The 27,810-nt window shown below is 48.7% G+C and overlaps 1 long non-coding RNA gene across 2 annotated transcripts in view; it reads right to left on the reverse strand.

The window, feature by feature from the left end:
- The window catches only part of LOC112063639 (uncharacterized), a 216,832-nt gene that overhangs the window by 168,937 nt on the left and 20,085 nt on the right, over positions 1-27,810 (reverse strand). Inside the window, exons 2-3 of one of the 2 annotated variants that reach the window (XR_003682460.2) lie at positions 13,595-13,693; positions 10,251-10,999 (exon numbers count right to left, since the gene is read on the reverse strand). This is a non-coding gene — a long non-coding RNA (uncharacterized lncRNA). Of the gene's footprint in view, positions 1-10,250; positions 11,000-11,119; positions 11,160-13,594; positions 13,694-27,810 lie in introns of those variants that run through there. The other variant, XR_002891088.1, reaches the window with a different exon arrangement.

Raw genomic sequence — 27,810 nt, forward strand, 5'->3', positions numbered from 1 at the left:
AGCGTCCATGTCACAAGTGGTCTTCCTGCAGCTACATGGGTTAAAGGTGCAGGGGGCTGGGGGCAAACAGTGTTGAGAGTGGCAGATCCACTTCTACCCAGTGGGGCTGGCCTCAGGGGACAGACTTACCCCCGAGGTGCCCCCCACCCACGGTACAGCAAAGCCCTCGGAGGATGAATAGAGAATCAGCCCGAGACTAGAACAGCCCATTCAGTCCAGAGCACGGTGACACAGCGCCTGTCCCAGAACATCCATCTGGGCAGAGACAAGGAAACTGCAGCTCTGAATCTGCTCTTGGCCATTTTCTAGAAATGGCTTCACTGGTTTCACTTGTTTAAAAAAAAAAAAAAAAAAAAAAGGAAAGGAAAGGAAAGGAAGGAATATGGTCCAATTCTGAGGGCTAATTGCCTTTGCTCTCAACTAGAGCCCATGCTTTTTCCAGCAAACATGCTCTCCTGTCGCTGTGCCACCAGACCCACTCTCCGTTTCCAATCAGCCCTGAAAATAGCCCTTGATAGAGATAATAGGAAGAACAAAGAGAAATTCAGAGGAGCAGAGAGAGGGAAACAAGTCATGCCTAACAGGCAGCCCTGAAGTTGTTTTCATAAAGAACCCTTCAGTTAGTCCCTGATTTGTCTCCAAACAGCGAGGCGTTCAATAAATCCCAAGAAACAGACTTGGACCGAGACCAAGGGTTCTTTGACTTTTTTAGGTCATAGACTCATTTGAGAATCTGGAAAAGCACAGACCCTCTCTCTCACCAGGAAAATGCACATAAACACTTATTCCATGTATTAATTCAGGGGCTCAGAAACCACCGGAAGCTCCAACCACAGACCCTAAAGACCCTAGTTAAGAACCCATGATATAAGCAATGTCTTTTTTAAAGGCTTTCCTACTTATTTCTCTCTCTCCGAGTACATGTGTCTGTTTATAAGGAAAAGGTTGAGCTACAGTTCTTCAGGCATAGTCTAAGGGATTATTTTTTAATTGTTCGATTTGAAATTTTGGAAGTCTTTCTGCAAATAACTGAGGGTGAGGGTCCAAAGGAGGGGGGTTGGTTCTATGTGAGCCATTCTCAGCAAAGACACTCACTGAGGCAGTCAACCCTCAGCCTTGGCACTCTCCCCTGCAGGCCTCAGCAAGAACAGGTGTATCACTAAAAGGCTAATAATGACCACGGGGTCTGGAGGGGCTATGGGAGCCCGGAGCCTCACACCTGAGGAGAATGGTCTGTGCCAGGGCTTCGCAAACTTTACTGTGGATCCAAATCACCTGGAGGTCTTGTTAAAATGCAGATTCTGCTTCAGTAGGCCTGGGGTGGGGCGGAGATCCTGCACGTCTAACAGCATCAAGTGATGCTGCTGCTTTGAGTAACAAGAGTCTATGCAATGATCAATTCCATGCTGGGTCTGAGAGTAGGGGCAGAAGAGGGGCTGAGAGATAAGAAGGAACTAGAATATCAGAGAGAGAAGAACTCTTAGAAATGCTATAGTTCAATCCTATCGTTTTACAGATGGGGACATTGAGGGAGGCCCAGAAAGACTTTTTCAAGACCAAACAGCTGGTTGACAGCGGGGCCAGGATGAAAGTACAGATCATCTGACCTCCTGCCCATCTCCACCTTGCCCTGGGGTCTGGCGAGAACCGGACAGGCTTCCTCTCTGGATTCCCAGGTCATCCTGGGCAGTACTCTGCCTCAGGCCTGCCCTCCAGGAGGCCCCCAACTCAGCCTGGCACAGAGCCAGGCACATGCAGGTGTCAGGGGGCATCTGTGATTCAGCCCACGAGGAACAGAGAGGCTTACCTGGGAGCAGCGCTAATTCGGGGCCCCTCCCTACACACTACAGACTGTCAGCCTAATAGGCCTGCGCCGAGCGCCTGGGGGAAAGTCAGTTCCAATCAGGCCGCGACCCGTGGCCAGCAGTCAAATGCAGGGTGAAGGCAGGAGATGCGGCCTCTGCAGGAAGCCAGCCTGGCCCTCCTGCTCTCTCAAACGAGCTCACGCGTGGAGAAGGGGGATAATGAAAACTGGACTTTCCCACGGCCAGCAACAAGGCCCCTTTTCTACTCTTCTTGTCCAAGAACACCTTTAAAAAGATACTGCAGTTCCCTTGAGACCCTGAGCTGCAGATGCTTGGAGAACCAGTGAATCTTTAGCCAACGTAGGCCAGCCTCAAACTCCTGGCTTCCGATCTGTGACCACAGCCTCAGAGTAAATCAGGCAGGTCCCTTCTGAAGACAGAATCTATTCCCCTGTGCCTGCTGATCCTGGGCCACGAACACCCATTTAAAAGCATCACATGAGAGACTGTGAAGGCCATGCCATGACCGAGACCATGGGAATGCCACGCTGTCCTCAGAAACACATGTGCAGGGGCAGGGGTGCATCCCTAAGCAGTGACCCAAATTAATTCCACAAACCAGTAAGCACCTACTGTGCGCTACTCTACACTCCTTGCAGTTTCAGGGCCAAGGCAACTTGCCTGAGCTGGTCTCATCTCACATAAACTGAAACCAAAGCTTCTCTGTTCCACCTTCTGCCTCACACAGAAACACACAGCATAGATTTGGGGGTGATGCAGCCAAATTTAAAAGCAGGTGCCTTCAACAGCCTTTCAGAAAACATGCAACAACCATTTGGAACTCTTCAGTTTGCCCCTCTCCCACTGGAGAACAGCCTCTCCACCTCCTGTTGCTCCCAAATTTGACACCATGAAAAAAAAAAAATCAGCGTCTAGCCCGCAGTTCAGAGAATCAGACCTCCCTGCCCCTTTCCCCGAGATGCATGCAGGAGTGACTAGTTCCCCTCTGAGTCCTGGAGAAGCATCAGTTTCCTCTGATGTTACTAGTACCCACAGCTTAGGATTGATGCGAAAACCACGAGATCATTCAAGTAAAGTACTCAGCATGGGGCTGGCACAGAGTAGGCCCTCAATAAATGGCAGCTATTATGACCATGGTCCTGATGGAGGGAGTAGAAAAGCAGACTCAAGTACCCAAGAGCCACCATTGTTTCTGGACTCTACCAGCCCCAAAATGTTCTACTGAGACAGGAAATGTCAGCGGACCACCCCGTGTAGGAGGCTTTGCGACAAGGCCTGACTGGTGCCATTGGGCTGCAAAGGCTGCTGGTGTGGATGATGTGCTCTGGTCTAGTAAAGCACAACAGAAATAACTTTGTCAATCACCTCTGAGGGAGGGGGTCTGCCAGAAGCATAAGACTTCATTGGTGCTGCCACTGGAGCCTCGTCTTTTGTAGAGACTATTTTTAGCATAAATACTGTACACTCTGTTATATTGTCAAAACTGACAGATGAGCATTCTCGTGGCACCCACAGACCATGCATTCAATTGGGAAGATGTTAAAAAACGTTAGATGAGCTTCTCCCAACCGTGGCACAAAGAGCTGCTATGTATCACACGCCATGGCCACTGATATTCACGACAGGTGCCTCTCTGCCCTCTGCCCTCTGCCCTCTGCCCTCTGTCACAGGTGTCCTGGCCTCTGAACTCTGCAGCTGGGATTCAGACTCGATTCCATGGTGGGCGCATCTCAGTTGAACACTCAGCCAGGAGCAACTGAGTCCAGGGAGTCCACCGTGGCAAAGCATTTGCAAAAACTATATTACAGGTAAGAGGTAAGAGGTCTACTATAGGTAAGACGGGATGAGAACTCCATAGTCATTGGGGGCCTGGCAAATGACCTGTGATTTCTCATCGTCCAGTCTCACAGCCCTGACGCCCTCCTTGGCCTCCCCGCAAGGGAGCCACCGCTTGGGGCCAAGTAGGGGGCAAGAAACTCAGTACATCTATCACACAGGAAGACTCAGATCACTTCTCAGGTCCTCCTGAGACTAAGGAATTCTTTGTCTGTTTGGTTAGTTGGTGTGACGTTTTCGTTTTTGTTTTCTATCCTCCTCCACTCACTATGTTCCTCTGACGGTATCCCTGCACTGTAGCGCCCAGCATGCTATATTCTGCCCAGAATGCTTTTCCCCCTCTCCTCACCCAGCTAATTCTACTCACTCTCTAGAGCTCTACAAGAACGTCACTTCCACAGCCAGGCTGTCTCTGGCCACCCAATTTAAGAGAGCCCTTCTATGATTCACTCTCAGAGCGCCCTGCGCTTTTCCTGCAAAGCGTGATAACAGTTTGCATTTATGGCTTATTTGTCTCCCTTATTAGCTTGCAAGTTCCCTGAGAGCGAGGACATGCCTCTTCTGTTTGCTTCTGTTTACAGTGCCCAGCACAAGACCAGGCACAGAGTCCAGCACAGAATAGAGATTCATTAAGCAATACTCACTGAGTCAAATGAATGAATGAAGGATGGATGGATGGATGGATGGATGGATGGATGGATGAATACTTAAGAGGGGCCCAAGGATCATCTAGGCTGAAAGCCTCCAGAATTCTTCACATTCCTTAATCCATTGCATTCATCCTTAGAGAGGGAGAATCTTTTATCACCTAAAACGGGTGAAATGCATGCCTCTTTGTGGGGAAAAAAAACATGAGCAAATGCAATCGTCTGCCCTTTGGATTGACCAAAGAAGGGCCCAGGGAAGGGGAGGACCCAAAAATATCTTTTCAGACGCTGAAGGGGTGCAAGCAGATCCACAAGAGGCCACTTTAAGTCTTGACACCCTAAATTCTAGGATCTCCAGTCTGCTACCGACAAATGACAAATGCTGAGGGCTCAGTGGGCCTGGCTCAAGCCTCCCTCTCCTTCGCTCACTGTGTCACGCGGGGGCCTGTCCCCTTGCTATTCCTCCCCGCTCCCCTGAGAGGTGAGCTCCCAGCTCTCCCCAGCATCACCATAACCAGATCCATGGCCAGGCATCCTCAGTCAAGGCTACTTGGTTTTTGGCTTGATCACGATTATAGGAACAGTATTTTTCAACAGGAGGGCAGATTAACAAAGGTACTATCGCACGACATAGAAGAATAAAGACGTGAGTACAAATAGAGAAGAACTAGTGAGGGACGGTGCCAGCTGCCTGCTGCAGATGCTTTGGATCTGGTCCCATTTATTTGTTCATCTCCATCCCAGAGGGGCCAGGCACAGTGATAGGTACTGGCTGGTGGAAAGGGAGAGCTGGTTCAGGGGACGCACAGAATAAGCAGGCCCAGGCCTGGCGGGCACTATAAGGCCAGTAAATCATGTTACTGCAACTGAGGCAGGCTGGGAAGAGCCCAGGGAGGGCTGGCATCCCTGGAACATTCTTCTCTCCCCAAGGGTGGGAAATTACTAAACAAGAGGTGCAATCAGGCATGCCGGCAAGTGGGCCGTCAAGGACTGGATTAGAAGGAAGAGAAGAAGCACCAGGCCACACACGCATGAGAGAAAAAAGGGAAGCGACAGAGTGGGAGGGGAGAAGGAGTCAGGTCCAGAAACCTTGACCGGAAGTGCTCCTTGTAGAGCAGAGGACATCAGAGCGTGTTGGAGCCCAGAGATCCATTCCCAGGTAAAGGGTGGGGAGGGGTGGGAGATAAAACCCCCGGTCATCTCACAAGGCCCACAGATGGCAGAAAATCCTAACAGGAGGAGGTACAGGGGAGGCCAGGAGACAAAGTGGCAGAGAGACAGAGGCAGGCAGAGAGACAGAGTTCACTGAGAAAGTTGCTGCCCAGGTTGTTACCAGGCATGATACTGGCCTCCTGTGAGCGGATCCAGCCTTGCCCCCAGCCCTGAACAGTCACTAGTCTCCTTCTTTTTTTTTTTAAAAATAAACTAGTCTCCTTCTGTGAGGAGTTCACTACCAAGAGCTGTGGAAGGTCCCAGATTGTATCCTCTTGCAAGCTCACAAGTTAGTCACAGTTTTACAGACGTGGGTAGAAGACATGAGACTCTTGGATCAGAAACAAAGCTCTTTATTCCTCACAGTCCAGCAGGTAGCACAAGCATCGCGTCTGCATTGGTGCCTCTGGTCCACCCATGGGGACAACGTGGAGGGGCCTAGAGGGATGCTGCACACACAGTGGGTTTGCTCCACAGCTGACGGAATACAAGCTGAGGAAACCTGAACCTTTTAAAATGGGCATAAACCTGCCTGAGGGAGATACTGTCTTTACTGGAGAGTAAAAATACCTGCCATGGGCTCCTCACCCCAGAGGGAGACACTGTCTGCTTCTTCCAAGGCTGCGTGCTATACAAATATCCCCAAAGACAGAATCTAGAACAAAGGCCGTCAGTGCCTCTGCTCACAAGACTTGCAGGAATGCAAGAAACCCCCAGAGAATTATCTCCCAACACTCACAGACTGCAGAGAGACAGACTCCTACCCTCCCAAGACAGCTCCCATCTCGTCCCTGGGGAGAGTACAGGATAGAGCGGGCAGGGATGCTTCCGGAAGAGAAAGTCCTTGAGCTTGATCTTGAGGGATGGCAGAGACAACCTCACGCTATGCTTGGCTCGTCCTGAGGGACGCCTCCTCTACTCCACTATTCCTCCTCTATTCCTCTATAATTCCACTTTAAAACATGGGTCTGCCAGGGTACAGAGAGGCAAGGAACCGTGCGTGAGCAAACAGAATTCCCCCTGCCATCCTCCAGGGAAAAAGATGCTCTAGAGTTTTTTTAAGATTGCCTAGAATCTGAATCACATTCGAGGCCATTCTCTGGCCACTGAATGAGCACCCGTTACAGCTCCCAATCTCCTTCCACTCTGTCTGTGGCACATGGCATTCCACCCCGCGGTAACAGTGTCCCTGGAGTTCTCCAAATACAGCCTGGAGGGTCCTGCCCTCCAGGTTCACGCCCTGAAGCAGCCAGAGGGGTAAGGGGGCCTGCACATGTGCCTTTCTCTTCACAACAGGCAAGTGGTGAGAAATTTAGAACTGGGTCACCTGGCTTATCTTCTGCCCTCATTGAGAAGATTAATTCACAAACCTTGCATTCAGAAGGCAGGTCAGATGGCCATTTCAGTGACTCCTCAGATCATTTTACCTTTACCTATGGGGGCCCACCCAGCAGCCAGGATCACTCAGGGGCACTCTTCTGAATTATAAGTAAGTCACAGCGCATGACACCACAGCCCTTTCTCACAGAATTTAGAGCAGAGGTGCACATGCCACAGTACAGGATCCCCCATCTGAACAGCCCCCTCCTAGGAGCTCTCTCAAGGTTTCCACAAGCCCCTAATCTTCTGTCCCTCTCCCCAGGATCTCTTAAACAAATGTTATATGTTCAATTATTGCATCGGCCTATTTAATTGATTTACATGCACTTTAAAAAGCTTTACACTGTGCAGGAAACACATCTATCATAATCCTTGACTGAATTGGAGAAAGGAGAAGGGAGAAAGGGAATTAAAATTTATTGAGCACTTATTATGTGCCAGGTAATACACAAGGTACTTTACATACATTACTGAGTTTAATCCTCACAACTGCCCTGTGAAGTGGGTATTTTTTCCTACTTAGCAGATGAAGAAATTGAGACCTGTTGAGGTTAAGGGACTTGCCCACAGTTACAAAGCATCAGCTGGAAGAAGCAGGACTCAACTGCAGCTCTGATGCCAAGCCAACATCTACTTCAGGGTTTAAATACCAAGTGTTTCTATAAAAAGTTCTGAATAAGGAATGTGCCCCTTATTGTAGCATTGTTTCATTGAGGAAATAAGATCCAACTGGCATTGTTCCCTTGAACCACATCTTTTACTACAACTGAACATGCCCAAGTACACCATTTCACACTAATGGGGGAAGGGGGAGGGATGAGGAAGGGGCCGCTGAGGGATAAGGTAGGGGTGTTTACAAAGCCCGAGAGTTTTCTCTCTGAACATTAACACTTCTTAGAAAATTCTCACTATTGAAAAAACTCTTCAACTATTTCTACTCAATGCCATTGTGAAGGGGTATAGAGAACATTCGCTCATCCAACAAGGGTTTATATATGATAGTCACTGTGTGTAGGTACAAGGAGACAGCAAAGAACCAGCCACTCATGGTCCCTCAGAGCCCACATTCTACAAGCTAAAGTGGTGCTCAAAGTCTGAAACAGCCAGTTAGGCACAGCCCTGAGCAGACAGAACAGACACAGGTGTCAGTGCTGGGCAGAGTCCAGGGGAGGGGACAGCTGATCCCAGACCCAAGTGACAAGAGGAGGAGCCCCGTACCTTCCCTTCATGACAGAGGTGAGCACGGTCAGTCCATCACGTGCAGCCGCAAGACCAAAGTAAGGCTTCGTCTGTTAGTCTGGGTTCTCCAGAAAAACAGAACCAATAGGATGAGATAGATAGATAGATAGATAGATAGATAGATAGATAGATAGATAGACAGATAGATAGATAGATAGATGAAGAAAGAGGTTATAAGGAATTGCTTAATGACATTATGGAGGCTGAGAAGTCCTGAGAGCTGCAAATTTACAAGCTGGAGACCCAGGGGAGTGAATGGTAAAGTTCCACTCCAAGTTCAAAGGCCTGAGAACCAGAAGAGCCCATGGTGTAAGTTCCAGTCTGAGTCTGAGTCCAAAGGCAGGTGAAGGCCAATGTCCCAGTTCAAAGACAGTCAGGAAGAAAAGCATTCCTTCTTCATCACAGGAGGGTCAGCCTTTTTGTTTTATTCAGGCCTTCAGCTGATTGGATGAGACCCACCCACATTGGGGAGGGCAATCTGCTTTACTCAGTCTATCAGCTCAAATGTTAATCTCATCCAAAACACCCTCACACACCCAGAACACACCCAGAGTAGTGTTTGACCAAATATCTAGGCATCCCACGACCCATCAAGTTGACACATAAAATTAAACATCACACTTGGGCAAGTATTTACCCCTTTATTAAGTAGAACCAGACTGCTGAGTTCTTTGATTTTTGCATCTGTTTTGTAGTTTTTCTGTCTCTTATTACCAGACCGTCTGCTGTCACTGCTGACGGTCACTGCCCTTGCCCACAGAAGGACCTCTCCTCACTTCTAATTCAATCCGGGTTTGAAAAACAAGAGTGCTACTCTAGTTGGAATTTAGTAACCTTGAAGGAATCCACAGACCTGGAGGTGAAATGCTTGAGATGTAGAGCAAATATTTTGTGACATCTCTTTTATCTTCTCACAGGGAACTTTTTTTTTGCATCTATTCTGATTCCTAGAGCTGTGAGCTAGATAAAGCAAGTTACCAGAGAACATGAAGACTTTCTGTATGAGGATGAGTCAAACAAAATTGAAATCACAACACAGGGCAAGTCATGGGTAGAAATGTTTTCACAACTTCAGGGGGCAATTTGGTATTCAAGAATCACAAAACACAACAAATGTGCAAACAGGCAGCTAAACAGAACCAATCCTCCTAGCTTTCTTGTCTATTTAAATTACCCTAGGTAGAATAATTTCCTCCAAAGCCAACAGAATGAATCTTCACTGTGACTTCCCAGGCAATAAGCTAGTCAGATCCCACCAAAGAGTTTCCAGAAACAATGGGTTTTTTACTTTTAAAAACGATCAGAACATTCAGGACTTAACACACACACAAAAGTAGCAACCATTCTGCTTTGGCACCATTTTATCAAGTGTGAGTGTCAAAATTTTTATAGCTTCAAATTAACAAGGAGCTGTAATTTTTGTGTTTGTTTGTTTAAAAGACCAGCGGAGAGTTTTCTTTTTGCTTGTTTAAGCTTCATTTAATTCACGCTCCAACCTGCCCCTCTTTGATTGCATTTCCAAATCCTAAATAAAAGTGATAACTCTTTCTGCCAATTGTAACAAACTGCTGGTGCCAGTTATTGCTTTTTGAAAGAAAAAAAAAAAAAACAAAGCAAAAGCAAAAAAATCTTTTAATACTTAGCTGACAGCTTTATCCAAAAGGGGGGAGAAAACCCTGGCCTTTCAAAGCCACCCGATATATCTGTAACAACCTCTTTACTGAGTTCATGTATCTTCTTTATTGGTCTTCATAAACAGGCTATTGGATCTCTCTAGCCTGCAATGTGAAAAACGAAAGAATTTCCTCCCATCCATGCCTCTCTTATCTCATAATTGTTTTGTTCTGAGGTAGGGGAGACCCATATAAACGTCTCTGCTGTTTTATATGTCCTCTCCAAGCCCATTCATGCTTTTCTCCAGGGCTTTTGACTCCTGTTCTGTTTCTGCCTGAACCTCTATCTGCTTACTGTTCTCCACATCAAACCCCACGAAAGTGTTTGAGATTTCATTTCAGAGGGTGATGTAAGAGAGATAAGAGTCAAAGGCATTTGAAAAGCCACTTTCCAGCATGTCTGTGCTGCGTAGGTTGGAGGGAGAGACGCAGCTTACCTGACATCACAGAGAACATCCTGGTTCAGGTCTGCGACGTCCACTTCTCTTCTCTGTTCTTTCCAGAGGGTTCTGCAGCTGTGCGTTCTGCTCCGGCTGCTGCAGCTTCAGAGGCTCCTCCGTCTCTCTGAGCTCCAGCCTCATCATTGTCCCCAAGAAGCTGAGGTCTGCCCACGACAAGAACAGCCCTTGTCAGGGACAGGCAGGTCTGAGCACCTGTGGAATGGCTTGTTGGGGAGGAGGCAAAATTCTTCCATGTGGTTAACTGTCCTATAAATGTAGGAGATGCACACTCCAGGAAAAGGTCATGGAAAGGAGTCTGGAGGGGGGAAAAACTGCTCACTAAACCTCAATTCCTTGATGATATGCATCAGAGTGAGTATCTCAGACTTGAGTACTGGAGCAGTTCCATGCAGTAAAAAAAACCATGAACACTCATTAGTTAGGCCTGGCTGTGATACTGCTGTGTAACAGATAACCCCCAAATCTCAACGGCTTACAACAGACATTTCTTTCTTTTCACTCTTGGGTCCGCAGGTTGGCTGAACTCAGCTAGGCTTGGGTTAGGTCTGCTCCATGCATCTCTCCATCGTGGAACTGTGACTCACACAGGGTATACACATCTCATGGTGAAGGCAGGAGCACCAGAGGACAAGCCCAAACATTTGAGGCCTGGGCACACCCCCACTTCTGTGCACTGCTTACATGGCCATGCTGGAAGTGAGTGAGGCAAATAAGCATACACCATCCTGAGGAGGAACAGAGAGGGGATATTGAGTGAATATTTGTTCAACAACAATCCTCTCTAACACACACACACACACACACACACACACACACACACACACACACGAGAAAGAGAGACTTACAAGGTCAGAGAGAACTGCTTTTCAGGGAGGCAACAGTCCTGCAAAACAGGAATTGCCTGCTCTTCCTACCTGCCCCTGGCTGTTTGCAACAGTTCAACAAAGACATTTTTGGATCTGGGACTGAAAGCAACTTTAAATGTCATCTAGCCCTACATCTTCACCACAAGAAGTTTCTAGTGACAGCTCCAGTGACAGGGAGATCACTTTCTTCAAGGCAACCCACTCCAAGCACACAAAATGAGTCTCCTTCTCCAGTACAGCAATGCTTCAGATGTCAGTGGCCAGATCTTAGGTATCCCCTAAGCCTTCTCTTCTCCAAGTGAAAGGCCCTGGGTGTCTTTCCCTCAAAGCCCATGGTTTTGAGTCACAGTTTCCTCCAGGCACGTGCTATGTGTTAATGCACTTCTCATGTTGGGAACCAGAGCTCCAGAACCACAACATTTGTATAAGGAGAGTGAGGTGATCCTCTCCCCCATTCTGAGCCAGCATCCACCAGACAGGAACCACTCATATGTCTTCCTCAGGTTGAGCTTAAAGTCATCTCAAGTCAAAACAGTCTTACATGTGTTGCTAAACCATTCATCAGTCAACCAACTATGGAGTGCTTAGGATACAGCCTGCATCCTGCGAGGTGCTGGGGACCCTGTGGTCAACAAGGTTGACGTACATAGTTCTGGCTCTCATGGAGGCTACTTGGAGAGACAGATAAGAAATAAGTAAAGAGATCAAAAAATAAGAAAATGGAAATACATACTATGAAGATAAAAAATAGATAATGGGAGGAGGGAAAAGGGAAAGCTGAATGAGATACAGTGGCCAGGGAAGGCCCCTCCAAAGCAGTGAATCCTGAAGCCTGGGGAGAAGGCCGACAGGAAGAGGGCAGGGAGGAGCCCTGGAAGCCGACTGGGCAGGATGCGGCCCTGCAGGATGAAGGATGGAGATGTGAAGGTAGTCCAGGTGGCCAGGCCTGGTAAGTGGCGAAGCGGGAACAAAGAGCAGCCAGAGTGTCAGCAGGTCTGGTTGGCCGTGAAGGGAGCAGAGTTTATTCTGAGCACAGGAGGAAGACACTGATGTGCTTTAAGCAGCAAAGGGCATGACGTGACGTGGATCTTGAGCAGCACCCCTGGCATTCCGAGTGTTTGCATCCAAGTGTGTACATCCGAGTGTGTGCATCCGAGTGTGTGCATCCCAGTGTGTGCATCTGAGTGTGTACATCCGAGTGTTTGCATCCGAGTGTGTGCATCCGAGTGTGTACATCCGAGTGTGTGCATCCGAGTGTCTGCATCCGAGTGTCTGCATCCGAGTGTGTACATCCGAGTGTGTGCATCCGAGTGTGTGCATCCGAGTGTTTGCATCCGAGTGTGTACATCCGAGTGTTTGCATCCGAGTGTGTACATCCGAGTGTGTGCATCCGAGTGTTTGCATCCGAGTGTGTACATCCGAGTGTTTGCATCCGAGTGTGTACATCCGAGTGTGTGCATCCGAGTGTGTGCATCCGAGTGTTTGCATCCGAGTGTGTACATCCGAGTGTTTGCATCCGAGTGTGTACATCCGAGTGTGTGCATCCGAGTGTGTGCATCCGAGTGTTTGCATCCGAGTGTGTGCATCCGAGTGTGTGCATCCGAGTGTTTGCATCCGAGTGTTTGCATCCGAGTGTGTACATCCGAGTGTGTGCATCCGTGCACATGGATCCGTGCAGTCCTTTGTGGAGAGAAGGCCCAGCCGGAGAACTTGATGTCTGTCCCAAATGAGTTTCTCTTCGTAAATTTAGGCCCCTTGGTCCAGCCTGTCGGCCAACAGCCAAATTTTCCTTGCAGCTCTGTGCCACCAACACAGGCCAGACCAGGAGGAAATGTGACTCTAATCGGTGAACAGCAGAGCCCTCGGGCACATCAACCGAGATAGAAAAAGTATAAAAATCTGACAGAAGAACTTTAAAAGCAGAGCCTTCAGCAGCCATGATTTTCAGGAACAAATGGTTCATCTTCCTAAACACCCAGCCCAATGTTGAGGAACAGATCCTGGGTGATGAGCAACAGGGGTATAAAACTGCACCCTTGGGAAACAGAAATGCAAAGCACTGTCCTAACCAGATGAGCTGGAGCCTGCCTGCAATCAGCCAGAAACCCCTGGAGTCTTGTCTGACCGGGAGGAAGAGGTCTCTGTGCCCTGCTTCTGCCAGACCCACCAACATGTCTGTGTGACCCCTGCTTGGTGGTCTGGTGCTCTGCCCAGTGGGGTAGCACTGCTTCCACCTTCTCCACCAGCCACCCCCGTGGGTCACTGCACGGGTCTGGACAATGCAGATAGGATGGGCAGAGACCAGAGGACTAGTGAGGAAGTAGGGGGCCCTTCGAGCACAGCTGAGTGGGCAAGGACACTTAAGAATCTGACCCGGGGGGATAAAGGAGAAGTTGTCAGCATAGATGAAACAGGCAGAGGAGATTCTGTGGACAATTAGAGGCTTAGAGTTACCTGGGACTCTCTCCTGAGCCCATGTGCAGGAAGGCTCTTAGATATGCAGGAGATACCGGCTGATTTGCTAGGAGCCAAGGAAGGCCAGGCAAGGTTCACCTGACCAAAAAAAAAAAAAAAAAAAAATAGAGACAGAAATAGAGATATTTAGATACATATAGGTATATAGATATCTATAGATACAGTTGTATAGATAGATAGAGATATTGATACAGATGTACCTTCCCCAGAACGCATCTTGTTTTCAGTGAGTGACCTCCCCCAAGGAGCCAGGAGCTCTGGAAAAGGAAGTAATGACTGAGACCCACACCTGGAGGCGGGCACAGCTTTTTTGGCGGGGCGGGGGGGACAGAGATAAAGAGAGCGCCATGCAACTGAAGGATACTCCATCTCACCCCTTGCTTTTCTCTGCTTCCTCCCCCGCCCAGCCTCAGGGGTACTCTGTCCTTTGTCCCATCGTATCCTTCTTCCTTACTTCAGCCTCCTGGTCTTGTCTGAATAACACAAAGACTTCAAGGGTCAAACCCAAATTATCGAGAAGGAGGTGTTTCAAACTTCTTATCCCCATTACATTTTTCAGAGAGAAAACAGGTTTTAAATCAATATGTACGGTATAATCCTATCTTTAAAAATATATTATTTATTACTATAAGGGGCAGAGTATTTATATGTGCATATAAACAGAGGTGAAAAAAGTCTGACAGAACACAGGATTTTTAGGGCAGTGAAACTCTGTATGATACTGTAAGAGGGGGTGAATGTCATTATACGTGTTTCCAAATCCACAGAATGCACACCACCAAGAGTGAACCCTAATGTGAGCCATGGGCTTTGGGTGACAATGATGTGTCAATGTAGGTTCATCAGCTGTAATGAATGTCCACTCTGGTGATCATGGCGGAGGCTGTGTAGCTGCAGGGCAGGGAGTATGTGGGAACCCTCCATACCTTCCTCGCAATTTAGCAGTGAACCTAAATTCACATCAGGTTTTTTTCTTTAAAAATATAATCTTTATATTTTGAAAACTTTAGCAGATATTTATCAGACAGATCACAGTCTTCTGAGTTCATTCATTCCCTTGGATATTTATGGGGACCTTCTGTGTTAGGCACTTTACCAGAATTGAGTATCAGAATTTAATTAATTTAAGTGATTTACTTTTCCTTCTTCATTCTCTCTCTTTCTTCTTGCTTATCTCTCTTTTCTCATTTTGCAAGTCAACATGTAATGATAATGAACCAAAGAAAAAGAGTTTCAGAGCAGGCCTCTCCTTTCCCAGCTCTCGCACCCCAGGCTAGGCATCCTGGTGGAGAAGCTGCAGACTTCTGCTGTAGTGTTTGGACGTGAAGCTCCTGCTCTGCTCTTGGCCCTGGAATCCCCTCGGAGCTCAGAGGAAGCCCTAGCCGGCCTCCCCAGTCCCCCAGGAATCCCCAGGGCTAGGATCTGGGTGGCTGTGCGGAGCCCTGTCACCTCACCAAGGTAATATGGCTCTCAGTTCATGCAGCACTGGAGAGGGGGCAAAGGAGACAAATGGAATTTCTGCTCAGTGAGTTGATGATAATAATAAATAAGGCCTTTTCTCCAAAGACTTGAAATCTGTTGGCTCATTTCAATGCACAAAATCATTCATTTAAAAAATCCTCCCCACAGACTTGAAGTAGGTGGGGGATTTGTAAGCATTAACCCCACTCTGCAGATGGAGAAACCAGGACCCAGCAGGAGCTGGAGCTCATAACCACTGGCAAAGCAGGTGTCCTGACTCCCCGGCCAGTCCCCTTATTTGGAGAGGGTGCAGTCACAGCCTCAAGCTGGCACTGGAAGCACAGGCCCAGAAGGTCATGGCTGTATCCTCAAGAGTCCATGCTGAATTCTCCACCTATTCCTCTAACCGCTTCCCTCCTCTGACTCTGAGCTCCTGGAGGACCCGAAAACCATTTCTTCCCCTTCCTCTGTCCTCCCAAGCCTGAGCAGACCGGGGGCAGGGTCCAGACACTCCCTCTGCTTCGCTCGCGCTGAACGGGCTCAGGACAGGGCTCCCCAAAGGCCCCTGACGCTTGCTGATCAATGATGCACGGATCGGCTGAACCGTGGCAGAAAGACTTCCCTGGTCCAGGCTCTTATATTTGCCAGGAGAATACTGCCTGGGAGGCAGAGGCAATCATGTGGCTCCGAGCAGGGAAAGGACATCCTTCTCCTGCTCTGCCTTTGCCTGTCAGAGCTTCCAGCCCCGGGTAACCATGGTAATCACCAGCATTAACCACGGCGGTGACAGGAGCCTCAGCAGGCCGGCTCTGATCTGCTCCCGCTGCAGACGGTGCCCTGGCTTCCTGCAGCACATCGGTCCCCAGTTCGGACCCCTGCTGCCTGTACCCAGGGGCTGCAAAGGATGGTGTGTCTACCAGACCCAGGAGTCAACGCTGGAGGGAGAAAACGGCCCTAAGCCTCCTGCACCATCAGCAGGACCAGGCTCAGAAGAGGTCCAAGATCTCAGTGGCCATGATGGTGGTGCCCAAGGACCAGGGCTTATTCCCTGCACTCCCCGTCCTGTCCCAGTCCTGCCTTCAAAGGTGGCAGCCATCAGCTGTCACCACAGGAGGCCAGCCTGACCTGAATCTATGGGTGCCCCTCAGGGCAGGAATTAGGGGCATCCACAAGTAAACTTCTGCTGCCCTTGACTTAAGGGCCACGCCAAAATCGCCACAGCTGAGCCGTTCTTGCGAAACTTGGGTGCTGCCCCTCTGACCCTCCCCACCGTGCCCATCAGCTCCACTGGCTCCACGTCCGAGACATCGGGAGACAGCTTACCATGTCCCCAGGTCTTCATACCAGCTATATGTCCTACCAGCCCGGCCTCACTTCTTCCTAAGCCCCGCTCCCCATCTCCCCATCCTAGGAAGCATTAAACTTTTTTCCAGGTGGCACGGAGCTGAGGCACTGCCCAGAACCCAGGGGCCCGTCCTTTGCAGCTCTGAGGGCCAGTCCAGACTGCCCACGGGGGACAAACAGAGGTCTTTTCCCAGGTCCTCGGGTGCGGGGAGCAAAGGACAGCTTCTGTGAGCTACCAGAATCCCTGCTGCAGCCACCCCAGGGTTTGCAACAGGCTTGTGGCCGCATCCGGGACTCAAGGGCTCTGCAAATTCCTGACAAACAACACTAAGGATGGTTGAGCCCAGCTGCTCCTGAGAAATCTTTAAATGGGAAAGGGCCAAAGAATGAGTTTCCCAGGAACCGCCCCGCCGAGCCCTGGCTGCCGCCCAGCCTGGCTTCAGCCGGGAGCCCAGCGCGGGGGACGGAGAACGACGCGGCGCTCCCTCTAGCGGCGAACCTCCCGCACAGCGCCTCGCGTCTGCCGGCGGGCCTTCCCGCGTGCAGACGCTCCCCGGGGACCGCGCTCCTGTCCTGTCTCCCGAGTGCAAGCGGTGAACCGGTCAGCTCTGAGGAGCAGGGCCGCCTCACCTGGGCCAGAGGAAGGTCCGTGCCCCAGCGGAGGAGCGGCCTCGAGCCGCTCCCAGCCAGGAGTTCGCAGCAGATCCCCGGACCCGGCGTGAAGCCGCCAAGCTGCCCTCTGCCTTGGTGAGGCCAGGAACGGGCCAGGAAAGCTGCGTGGCCTGCCCCAAACGGAGACCTCTACAAGGTCTCTGGGCTGCTTTGCCAAGCCAAGCAGCACTGACGGCGCAAGAAGCTTCGCAGGCCCACCTGCCCCACCCCTACCCCCCCATCGCCCCCCCCCAACCAGCGCCAGCAGCCCCCTCCCAGCCCCTACCCCGCTGAGCTACCACAGTTGGGTCACGAGCCCCACCCACCCCTTGGGGACGCACTCTCTTATTCATCTCTGTATCCTCGGCACCACGCACAGTAACTGTCTGTTGAATTCATGTACGAATGAAGAAATAAAACAGCATTTGCTGTGACAAAAGATGTTCCTCTACACAAAGACGATCTGTTTTGCCTGAATCCACAGGAGACTCTATCTGTGCCGAGGAAGTTACGTTCAGTCTTGACTGTGCTCATCCTTTCCACACCTCCTCTTCACCCTGCTCTGTTCCTTGAGGAGGAAGGCCCTGTCTGCTTTATCTCTGGGTGGGGGTTTCCAGAAGAATGCTGAGAAAAGACTTAAGTGAAGAAGGAGGGAGGAAGGGATGAATAGAGAAGGGAGAGAGAGATGGAGGACCTATTATTCGTATCCAGTCAAAGCTGGCTTTTGATTCACACCCACTCTGATTGGCCTGTCCAGTCATGACATCATCAGAGAGCCAGGGGTGCTCTTACTCTAATTTAATTAATCAATGTTAGTAGCTTTATTGAAGTATAATTCACATACCATACAATTCACCCACTTAAAGTGCAATTCAATGATTTTTGCTCTATTCAAAGAGCTGTACATCCATCACCACCACCATTTTCATGACCCCAAATAGAAACTCCACACCCATTCACAGTCACTCCTCATCCCCTCCCAATCCCCCAGCCCTAGGCAACTACCAGTCTACTTTCTGTCTCCATGGATTTGCCCATTCTGGACATTTCATGTAAATGGCATCATACAATTTGTGGTCTTTAGTGACTGGCTTCTTTCATGTAGCATAGTGCTCTCAAGGACCATTGATGTTGTAGCATGTGTCAGAACTTCATTTCTTTTTATTGCCTAATAATGGTCCATGGTATGGATATATACATTTTGTTTATCCATTTATCAGTTGATGGACAGTTGGGTTGTTTCCACGTTGGGCTCTTACGAATAATATTATTTTTCTAGTAATAAAAACCAAAACCGGTTGATGTTCCCCCTGCCTCCGAAGAGGATATGAGGTAGTTTTCCCTAAAAATGGCAAAGCTACAATCAAATCCAAGACTATTCACATATTACTGTTTAATTTTGAATTTCCTCCGTGTCTCAGACAGGGTGCTAGGGACTTTCACAAAACATTATCTGTTTCTGACAGAAAATTTTGAGCTAATTTTTGCTTGACAATTGAGTCTCAATTTACCTGTAAGCTTCTTAACAGCCAAGGCAAAAAGGGAAGTATAAGGAAATGTACATTATATTACTGTCCCACTGGTATCACTGTTGGATTGGAAACAGCTCCCTCATTCACTCTTCTCCTAGAATTAGGAGAGCAGAGCTGCTCTTTGGTTCTCCATCAAGCATGGAGCCTTATTCCGCCCCGCTCCATGCTTGTTAACCATGCACCAGTTAACCACTGACATCACCAATACCATTAACTGGTTTGCCCAGCAGTTTCATACCCGTGATCTCTTTTAACCCAGTGGGGTAGTGCCTGAGCAGTATTACTAGCCCTATCCTGCAGGTCTTCAGTGTTTCTTCAACAAATGTTTGTTACAAGTCAAATACTATGAGTCCAGGTGAACAAGATAGATACAGCATTGCCCTCCCAGAACTCACAGCCCAAAGAGGAAACCAGACACTAAACAAGTAGACAACTAAGTAATCCCCAAAGCCAAAGTGCTGGGAATAAAACTAAGAGGGAGTAGTGATGGAGAATATCAAAGTGCATGGAGAACATACTCCCAGGAGTGGTCAGGGGAGTCCTCCCTAAAGACGGGGCTTTCAGCTGCAACCCGAAGAAGGAGCCAGCCATGTGGTCAGAGGGAGATTGTTCCCTGCAGAGGAAATGGCATGAGCAGGGGCTCTGGGGAGGAAAAGAGCCTGGTGTGATCCAGGAACAGGAGGAAGCCACTGTGGCTGGAACGCAGGGACAGGGAAGAGGCACCAGACAGGGCTGCACGGACACCCAGGGGCAGATCGGGAAGGGCCTTACAAACCAAGATAAGGAGTTTGGTTTTTATTTTCAGTGCAGTTGGATTCAGTGAAAAGTTTTGGAAAGGAGAGTGACGGGATCCAATTTAAGTTTTGAAAAGACTGCTGTGCAGAGGATGAACTGCAGAGCCAGAGAAGAGGCAGGGAACCCTGTTGGGAGGCTCCCGTAGGGTCCAGGAGGGGATGCCTGTCACGGGCAAGGCGATGAGAGTCACGCTGCAGAGAAGGCATAAAGAAGAGGGATACATCACAGGTGGCTCCTAGGTTTTGGTTTGTGGAACTAGGTAAAGGATAGTGCCATCTACTGAGGTGGAAAAGAGTGGAGAAGAAATAGGTTAGGAGAAATATCCAGAGCTCTATTAGACACGCAGTTGGTTTAAGATGCTTGTGTCACGCCCACCTGGAGAGGTCAAGCTGTCAACTGGATAGGAGCCTGGAGCTCTGAGCCGAGGCTTTTCTAGAGATGCAAGGGACTGTCAGAGTAGAGGTGGCATTTCAAGGCATGGGTATGGATGAGATCACCTGGGGAGATCTCTGAAGCTTTTGAAGCTTTTCTCTATATCTGCCTCCCAGGTGCCAAAACAATAAGTCAATTCTGTCAGTTCAGAGAGGGAAAAAAACTCACAGATGATTCTGGCCATTTGGTCCCATGTAGATAAAAGTTTGATTGAGCAAGTTTGCAGTCAGTCACAGGTTTGATCGCGTGTGTGCAGATACACAAACCGTGCCTATATCCCCCTGACCACGTGAGAACAAAGGAGACTGGGGCAGCCAGCCAGACTCAGGACAGCAAGTGGGCTTGCCCCCAAATTGGAAAACAGGCTCCTATCAGGCAGTCAGATTGCACGTCAATAGGTCACTGCTGCAGCAGAAATGTTCCAGCACAGCCATTACTGAGGAGCAACACGACTGGGGTAATGTTCCGAGGGCTTCAAACAAGAAACGGAGACTCTGTGTGTCCACAGTCAGGTACAAAGGGGAGGAAAGAAGCCCAGCCAGTTTCGACCATCCAGATACCACCCCCGCCCACGCACACTCGCCATCTTCACCATCGTCGTCAACACTCTGCTGATAGGAGAGACGTTGTTTTGTCCAGTAAAAATCTACAGAAAAATTCCCAAGTTTTATTTTTCTGAAAAATCAGCCTTTAATAAAAAATTTGCGCTGGGCCCATTGAGAAACGCTGGTGTATTTCTGTATTTCTGAGACACAATCACATCGTTTTCATGACTTTATAGGAAAACCTGGGTGAAAATAAAAGGCTTCTCAAGAATCCCATTCCAGAGGCAAAGACAACTCCAACTTTTGCTGTTTATGAATGGAGGGTGACTCAGCCTCTTCTGTCGGCCCCAGGGCCCCAGCCATGGGGGGAGCGTGGGCGGCAGACACAGTCTAAGTTAGGGAAGGAGGAATTAGCATGGATTTGCTCAGATGTAGCTTTGTCCAATAGTTTCTGAATGATAACGGTGATTCAGATATAAATGAAGTAGTGTCAGGAGGAAAAGAAAGATGTCATCAATCACCCAGTCATCAGTTATCAATCGTGACAATGGGCCAAGACCCAAGGTGAATGATGCCAGAACAGGAGAGGAAAACCCAGCCCTAGTCTCAGGAAAGCCAAAGATGACAGCACGTGCAAAGTTCACAGCAAAGCCAGTCTGCGTGCACCACAGGCCAAATAAGGCAGAACTCAACCCCGCAGGAGCTCTTGGGGAGACAGCACCATGCAGGGGCAGTGCAGGCAAGCACAGAGTAGAGGAGACCTCAAGCTGGGAGGGTCCCAGAGGATTCAGAGGACAGAGGGTGTGCAGGGAAAGGGTCCAAGCACAGCTCCAAAGCTGGAAGGGACGGCGTGGTTGGGGGGCAGCAGGGAGACCAAGGCAGAGCAATGGGTCAGCACCAGGAAGAGCCGACAGGAGTAAAGGCTCTGTCTTCAGGCAAGATTTCACCTGACCTGAGCTGTGTAGGTACATCTGCCTCCCGTGACCCCACCTGAAACCCTGCAACAGGTCCACTGAACTCTGTCCTGACTCCACATTCACTGCAAACACAGAGACAAATTGGCTAAACGTTGTAATGCAATTTATCAGAACGCATGCCTTGCCCTCCTTTGCCAAGCTTTCAACCATATAGCTACGTGGGGAGAAAGAGAGAGCAGGTTAACAAATTATGCAGTTCTACCCCAAAATAAAGCACAAGCACCCCTCTCCCCACTCCAGTTCCCCAGGTTAACTGATTCTCATGAAGCCGTGGCATTTACTGCCCACTGATCATCTTTATTTTAAAAGATCATAAGCGGTACACAAATTGCAGGGTGAAGACCACCTCTGGCTCTAACTGTTTAGTGGAAGGTTAGTCCCCGAATTAACAAAAACATGTTATGTTATTTTATTTAAAAACATATCTGAAGGGTGAACCTTCTGGATTCCTGGTTTGAATGCATGTAAAGAGAGACACAGAAATCAAGATAGTAAACCTTATCCACTTGCCAAAATTCGATTCAGGGTACTTACCAGCCCAATATTTGGCAAATAATTCTGTTTTAAGTAGGCTGGGCCCATAAGAAAAGCTGAGGGTGGGAAAGTGCCTGCAGGTCACTCACACTGAGGCCGCATGAAGAGAGAGGAAAGGGCCTGGACGGGCGGGGCTGGGCTGTAGGAACTTGATCCAAAGTAGGTGACTGAATTACAAGGTCCAAGGGGCTCGGCAATCCACGGCAATATCGATGTTAAAACGTGCTGTGATGTTTTTGGAAATGACTCCCCGTGTAATTTCATGGGTCCAGGTTCTTTTGTTTTCCCTGCATCCCTTCTGCCAGGCTAGACAATACAGTTTGTTGCCCAGTGAAGATGGAAAAAGCTTCAAAGAAGGTCATAGAGCAGAGAGGCAGGGTGTGACATAAAGATGCTCCCAATGACCTGAAAACTGAAGTAGAACATCCTTCATTGTTAGTGGAGGAGCCCACAGAGAGACGAAAAGTACAGGGAAGAGGTCACTGGCTCCCTCTAACCGTTGAAATCTCTGGAGGCAGAAGAGAAATTGGTAGGCCCGCCAGACAGGTTTGCAGGGAAATCCCAGCATGCACAGCTTACTTCTGACTTCCCAGGGCATGTCTCAGGAAATCAGAGTGTCTGCAGAAAAACCATCTCTTAGGCACCACAGTACAGGGTGGGAAATCAGAAGCACCTGAGGAGTGGTCCAGCTGGCCCAAGGTGGCACCCCTTCCTCGTCTCCTGCTATCCTAGGAGTGCTGCATCAGGACCCGAGAAGCTCCCTCCCACCAAGCCCCAGAGTCGACTGCCACACTCTGCCTGTGCCAAAAACACAGACCATGAACCCCCACCCCCAGCAGTGGATGCTTCAGCGGTGGAGCTGGTGAGGCCAGAGGCCACCCCAGGGACAAGTGGGCAAGCAGGTCAGCCAGAGGACTGTGCATGGACCAGGCAAGTCCATCAAAGCAGGAGACGAGAAGATGTCCTGAACGCAGGCATCCTCCTAGAAAAGTTGGCAGGAGGAGGAAGGGAAAAAGAGCCCGCTTGAGGGGAGTCACAGACCTGAAGGAGAACATGTATTTTAATTGATTTATTTACTGGGGCAGGGGGAGGGGCACTCTTTCAACTAGAAGAAATAATGCTATCTTCCTTGTCAAGGTTAAAGACTGCTTTTGGTGGTGGTAGTGGTGATATCTGTGTTTTTATTATTGCTGTCTTTCCTGCCATCAGCAAGAAAGCAAGCTGAAACTAGTTCTGGAAAAAAAATTTTTAAGCTACCTTTTCCTGCACATATTAATACTTGCCAGTTATATTTCAGCCTCTTCACCACCCTCAGTGTCTAAAGGGCCTGTCACGCATGGACACGTGAGGCAGCAGGAATCTTGGGACTGTGGTATTTGGCAAAGTCCAATCAGGGGCAGCAACTTTGTCCCAGTGGGGGTCCAGCTGTGTTGAAGGAGGACTCTATCCACAGCTACAAACACAAGGACAGAGCCCAGCCTTTCTCGGAGTGGCCTGCAAGGGCCAGGAAGGATGTCCAGCATGAGCCAGGCATTCAGCTCAAGGAGAAATGAAGCTCTAGGCAGGACAACTCGGACCGACTCCACCTTATGATCTGGAGAGACTTACTAAAGTTTCCCTGGGGAAATAGCAACTCAGGGGGTCGTCTTAAATTGGACATTCAGAGCAAGAATAACTGCAGCACCCACTCACCCACTGCAATAGTGCCCACCCACCTGCCGGGCTAGACTCCTAGGGAAACAGAGGCTGCTAATTCCCCAAAGATGCCAGCCCTCGGTGCTCTCCTACTTCCCAATCTCCCACAGACGCACCAAGATGAGATAATGGACTCAAAAGCACGTCGTCAACTGCAAAGTGCTGTACAAAAGCTGGCATAATTATTAATATTAGCGGTGGATGTTTTTTTTCTTTTCGAGAGAGAGAGAGATGCCAGCATTTGTGCGTTCATAAATCATAAAATGCTTCCCGCCTAAGCCTTCTTCCCTTGTCTCTCTTTGGCTTGTGAACTTCCCAGTCCTACCAAATGAGTCCTTTTGATGGAGAGGTTGCTCGTTATAGTGGACGAGGAGTTCATGGCTGTCGCAGTGCCGGGGCCGTGGGAAGGCTTTGTCAACACCTGCCTGTACTGACCAGAACTGGAAGAGATGCCACCCTCGGGCTGATGTGAAAAAGATGGCTGAGCAGCAGGACCACAGCAAGCACTTAAGGAGACTGCATCTCATCATTTACATGCAAACCTCATCCCTGGAGGCCTGTCACTTTTCCAGAGGGCAGGGCCTGTTTATTCTGCATCTCTCAAACCCAACAGTGTCCATCCTGAGGCTGCAGGCTTGCTGGGTGAAGGAGTGCTCGCCTGATGAGCTAGTGATCTGCTCAACTGATGATATGCTCGTCAAAATCCATAAATCAATGCCTGAGCCCAAAGCCCAGATCTTGCAGGGGAGGGGCTAGACTAAGAGACAGGAGGCATGAGTTCTGGTTCTCAGGGGCCACAGTTTCATGTGTGACTTTGGAAAAGTCCCCTCCCTTCTTTGGACTTCAGTTTCTTCATCTGTAAATTTAGGAAAGTGGGGTTAAACATTTTTTGAGTGTGTGAACCCACATTCTATGACCCCATCTGTGCCTCTCCTCTCCTGGGCAGCACAAACAAAACAGAACCAGACAAAATAATCATCAACAATTTCGCAAAAAGAGCAGCCCTATCCTTAATGAGATTCCAGAGGTTAAGACTGGTTTTTATTAGATTTTGCAATCATTTAATGCTATGAGAATGTTGTTTGTAGAATGATTAAAAATTGTGAGTAAAATGTAAGTAAGTGATTCATTTAAATCTGAATCTAAAGAGATGATAGAGCCACAAGGAGGACTGAGAGCAAGGTCAAACAGGGGAGCAAAGAAGGCAGCAGGAAAATGGGTCCAGAGCTGCAGGGACCCACCACGAGACTTGCCACGTGCAGCCTAGAGGATGAGAACAAAGAACAAGTAACAAATCCAGGCCCTTTGAACTCTGGCTACCGCCAACACCTGTGCACCTCTAACTTGTGAGGCATCTAAATTTTCAAAAGCTTGCAACACAATTAATTTTGAAATCATATTCAGCATAGCTTAGTTTTGAATCTTTGATGATTTGAAATGTCCTGCCTCAAATTTAAATTATTGTGGCACATGCAGATTTACACACACACACACACACACACACACACACACACACACACACCCCTCTCTTTCCCCCTCTAGAAACCACTGGAAGTTTCAGTCTTAATGATGAGGAGAAATAACACAAGCACTGGAATTGACCAAGACTCTGCCACGAGAAGCCACAGTACAATGTCTGGGACGCGACGGGTATCCCATTCAACAAACATTAGGGGTGATATGACGGTGACGAAGAAGAAGAAGATGCTCGTGGTCACAACAATGACAGTAAAAGCACAGGGAGACCCAGCCTGGACTAGAAGTCAGGGAGCCCCTCCCGGAGGCAGTGACGTCTTGGCCAAGCAGAGAGGAAAGAAGGGACCAGACCAGTGCTGCTCTGCATTGGCTGCCAGCAGAAATCGCCAAGGACATAATTCCAACCTTGTGACTCGGTGATCCTCCCAGAAACTGTCTCCATCCAAGCCTCGGACTTCACCCCTTCTCATCGCATTTCTATCCTCACCTCACCTTTTTGACCTGACTCTCACCAGTGCTGAATGTGTGTGCCCCAGAAGCTGCTTTTAAAAATAAACCTTTGATGTTTGTTTCCTGGGTGCCTGTCTCTTTCTCTAATAGCAACTCATTTAATCACAAACAATCCTATGAAGTTAGTAGCACAGCATCCTCACTGAACATGTAAAGTGGTTGTGAGCAGAATAACTGAGTGCTCTTTTAAAGAGGAGGAAACTGAGGCGTAGGGAGTCCCTTGCCCGCATCATAGAGCCTAGAGTTGAGGTCTGAGCCCAATTCTGTCCACCTCCTAAGTCTGCACGTTACAATAGGGTCTCATTCTTAACACACTCTGTTCTAAGGATTTCAGGTTGTCTTGCCTACAAAGCTGTGAGCGCTGCAAGGCCAGAGACATTGCCCGTTTTGTTCACTGCTGTGTCCCTGAGCACAGTCCTAGGCTAGAGTACTGAATAGTGTCTCACTAAATATTTATTGAAGAAATGAATGAATGAATTCTGTCTACCTTAGGAGGTGATCAAGGAAATGGAGGCGAATGTGTTTCGGTGGCGCTTAAATTAGATACACATGAAAGAAAAAGATGCTTGAGGTACAGTTTTTAGCAACTCAGTTAGTTGGGATCTAAACAGGAAAGCCGCAAGCCCTCCTAGTATTCACACACAGGGGATTTAATAACACGTATTGGTATTCCACATGAGAAAAGAGGCTGAGAAGACAACAGTGAATGGTAAAGGACCCTAGAGATGAATGCAGCAGAAACTACGGCCACTCTTCAGCTGGAGGGATAAAGAAAAGCCACAGAGTTACTGAGCTGGGAGCTGGGGTCACGCAGTAGATGCTGAAAACCACAGTGAGCCCATCCATGAGGAGCTGGGGCCATGGAACTTGCAGCTTCCGCCAAGGACTTAATCAACCCCAGGCAAAGAGAAAAGGAGAGAAATATGCCAGCTTCTCCCTTCTTCTTGCCCTCAGTTCTCCTCCAGGGCTTCTCATTGGCCAGACCCAGCCAGGAGCCTGCTCACAGGGGAGTCTGGAAGAGCAGCCAGCATCACTGTCCCATGAGCTGAGCAGGGGAAGGGAGGAAACAGGCTCAGGTACAGCTCAGGGACTGATTCCAAAGTGAAGATTCTTAAACTATTACTAGGCAAAGGAGGGGTCAGTCTTTTTCAGACATTTCTTACAATACTGCATATTCAGAAAAAACAGGAGGGGGACATTTTGAACAAGCTTGAGAGGAAACCACCTATAGATCTGAAATTCCTGTCTGAGATGGTTGAATGATGCAGCGCTGGGGGGCCTGGGTGCAACGTAAGCTTTGTCTCTCATTCTGTCACTCATACTGGAGTGCAGCTCTCTGGGAGGTCCACTGCCCAGGGCACCTGCCCATCCAGGAACATAGCCCCAGCCCGGTCCATTCAGCTCCCGTGTCCCAGAGAGAACTGGCCTCACAGTCACGAGACTGGCTAAGGGAGTAAGTTCTGTGGTCCAAGGGACGATCCAGCTCCGAGATGGACGATCCATCTCTGAGAGATCCAGCTCTAAGTGTCTGATTGTTCCACCAAGGATTCCCCAAACCAAGGCATAGAAGACAGACTGACCATCAGACCCGAAGGACCCTGTGAGCTTGCCTGGTCCCATCCCACTCCCCACGCCTACCTTGTATTTCAAATGAAGAGGCTGAGGACCGTGGTTGAAAGAGGCTTGGCCATGGTCATATGGCAACATAACAGCAGACTCAGAGACTCAGAACATCAGCTCAGGTCAGGGTTCCCAGAGGGGAGGGAAGAGGGTGGTTATAAAGTAAAGATGGAAAACTTTATTTATTTATATAGAGAATCAGCATTATGGTAAACTGAGTGATCTGATTATGATCATGCTTAGCACATTAATCTCGATTTCAAAATACTTAAAAAATAGTAATTATAAATTATATTAAACAGAACTTAATAATTTATTATCAATGATGCTGAAGATGCCAAAAGACCTTGCCAGCCCTCAGTTGGGGATGCCGCAAAGTAATGCAGGAGATAGAGTTAAATGTGCAATGGCCTCAGGACATGTGCTGGAAACCACTTTTAAAAATAAATATCTGGAGATGTTGGCTTCTGTTTTTGACCGAGTAGCTTGTATCAGGTTAACCATCCTGCTGAGAGCAACTATAAAAGCTAAATATATTGCAGAAAACAGCTGTTTGGAGTCATAGGAGAGTAACAAAAGCAGCCAGGACTTTAGGGGCCAAGATTCTGGAGAAAAGGGAAATG

Source organism: Physeter macrocephalus, chromosome 12 (genome assembly GCF_002837175.3).
Source record: "Physeter macrocephalus isolate SW-GA chromosome 12, ASM283717v5, whole genome shotgun sequence".
In the NCBI taxonomy this organism is placed as follows: domain Eukaryota; kingdom Metazoa; phylum Chordata; class Mammalia; order Artiodactyla; family Physeteridae; genus Physeter; species Physeter macrocephalus.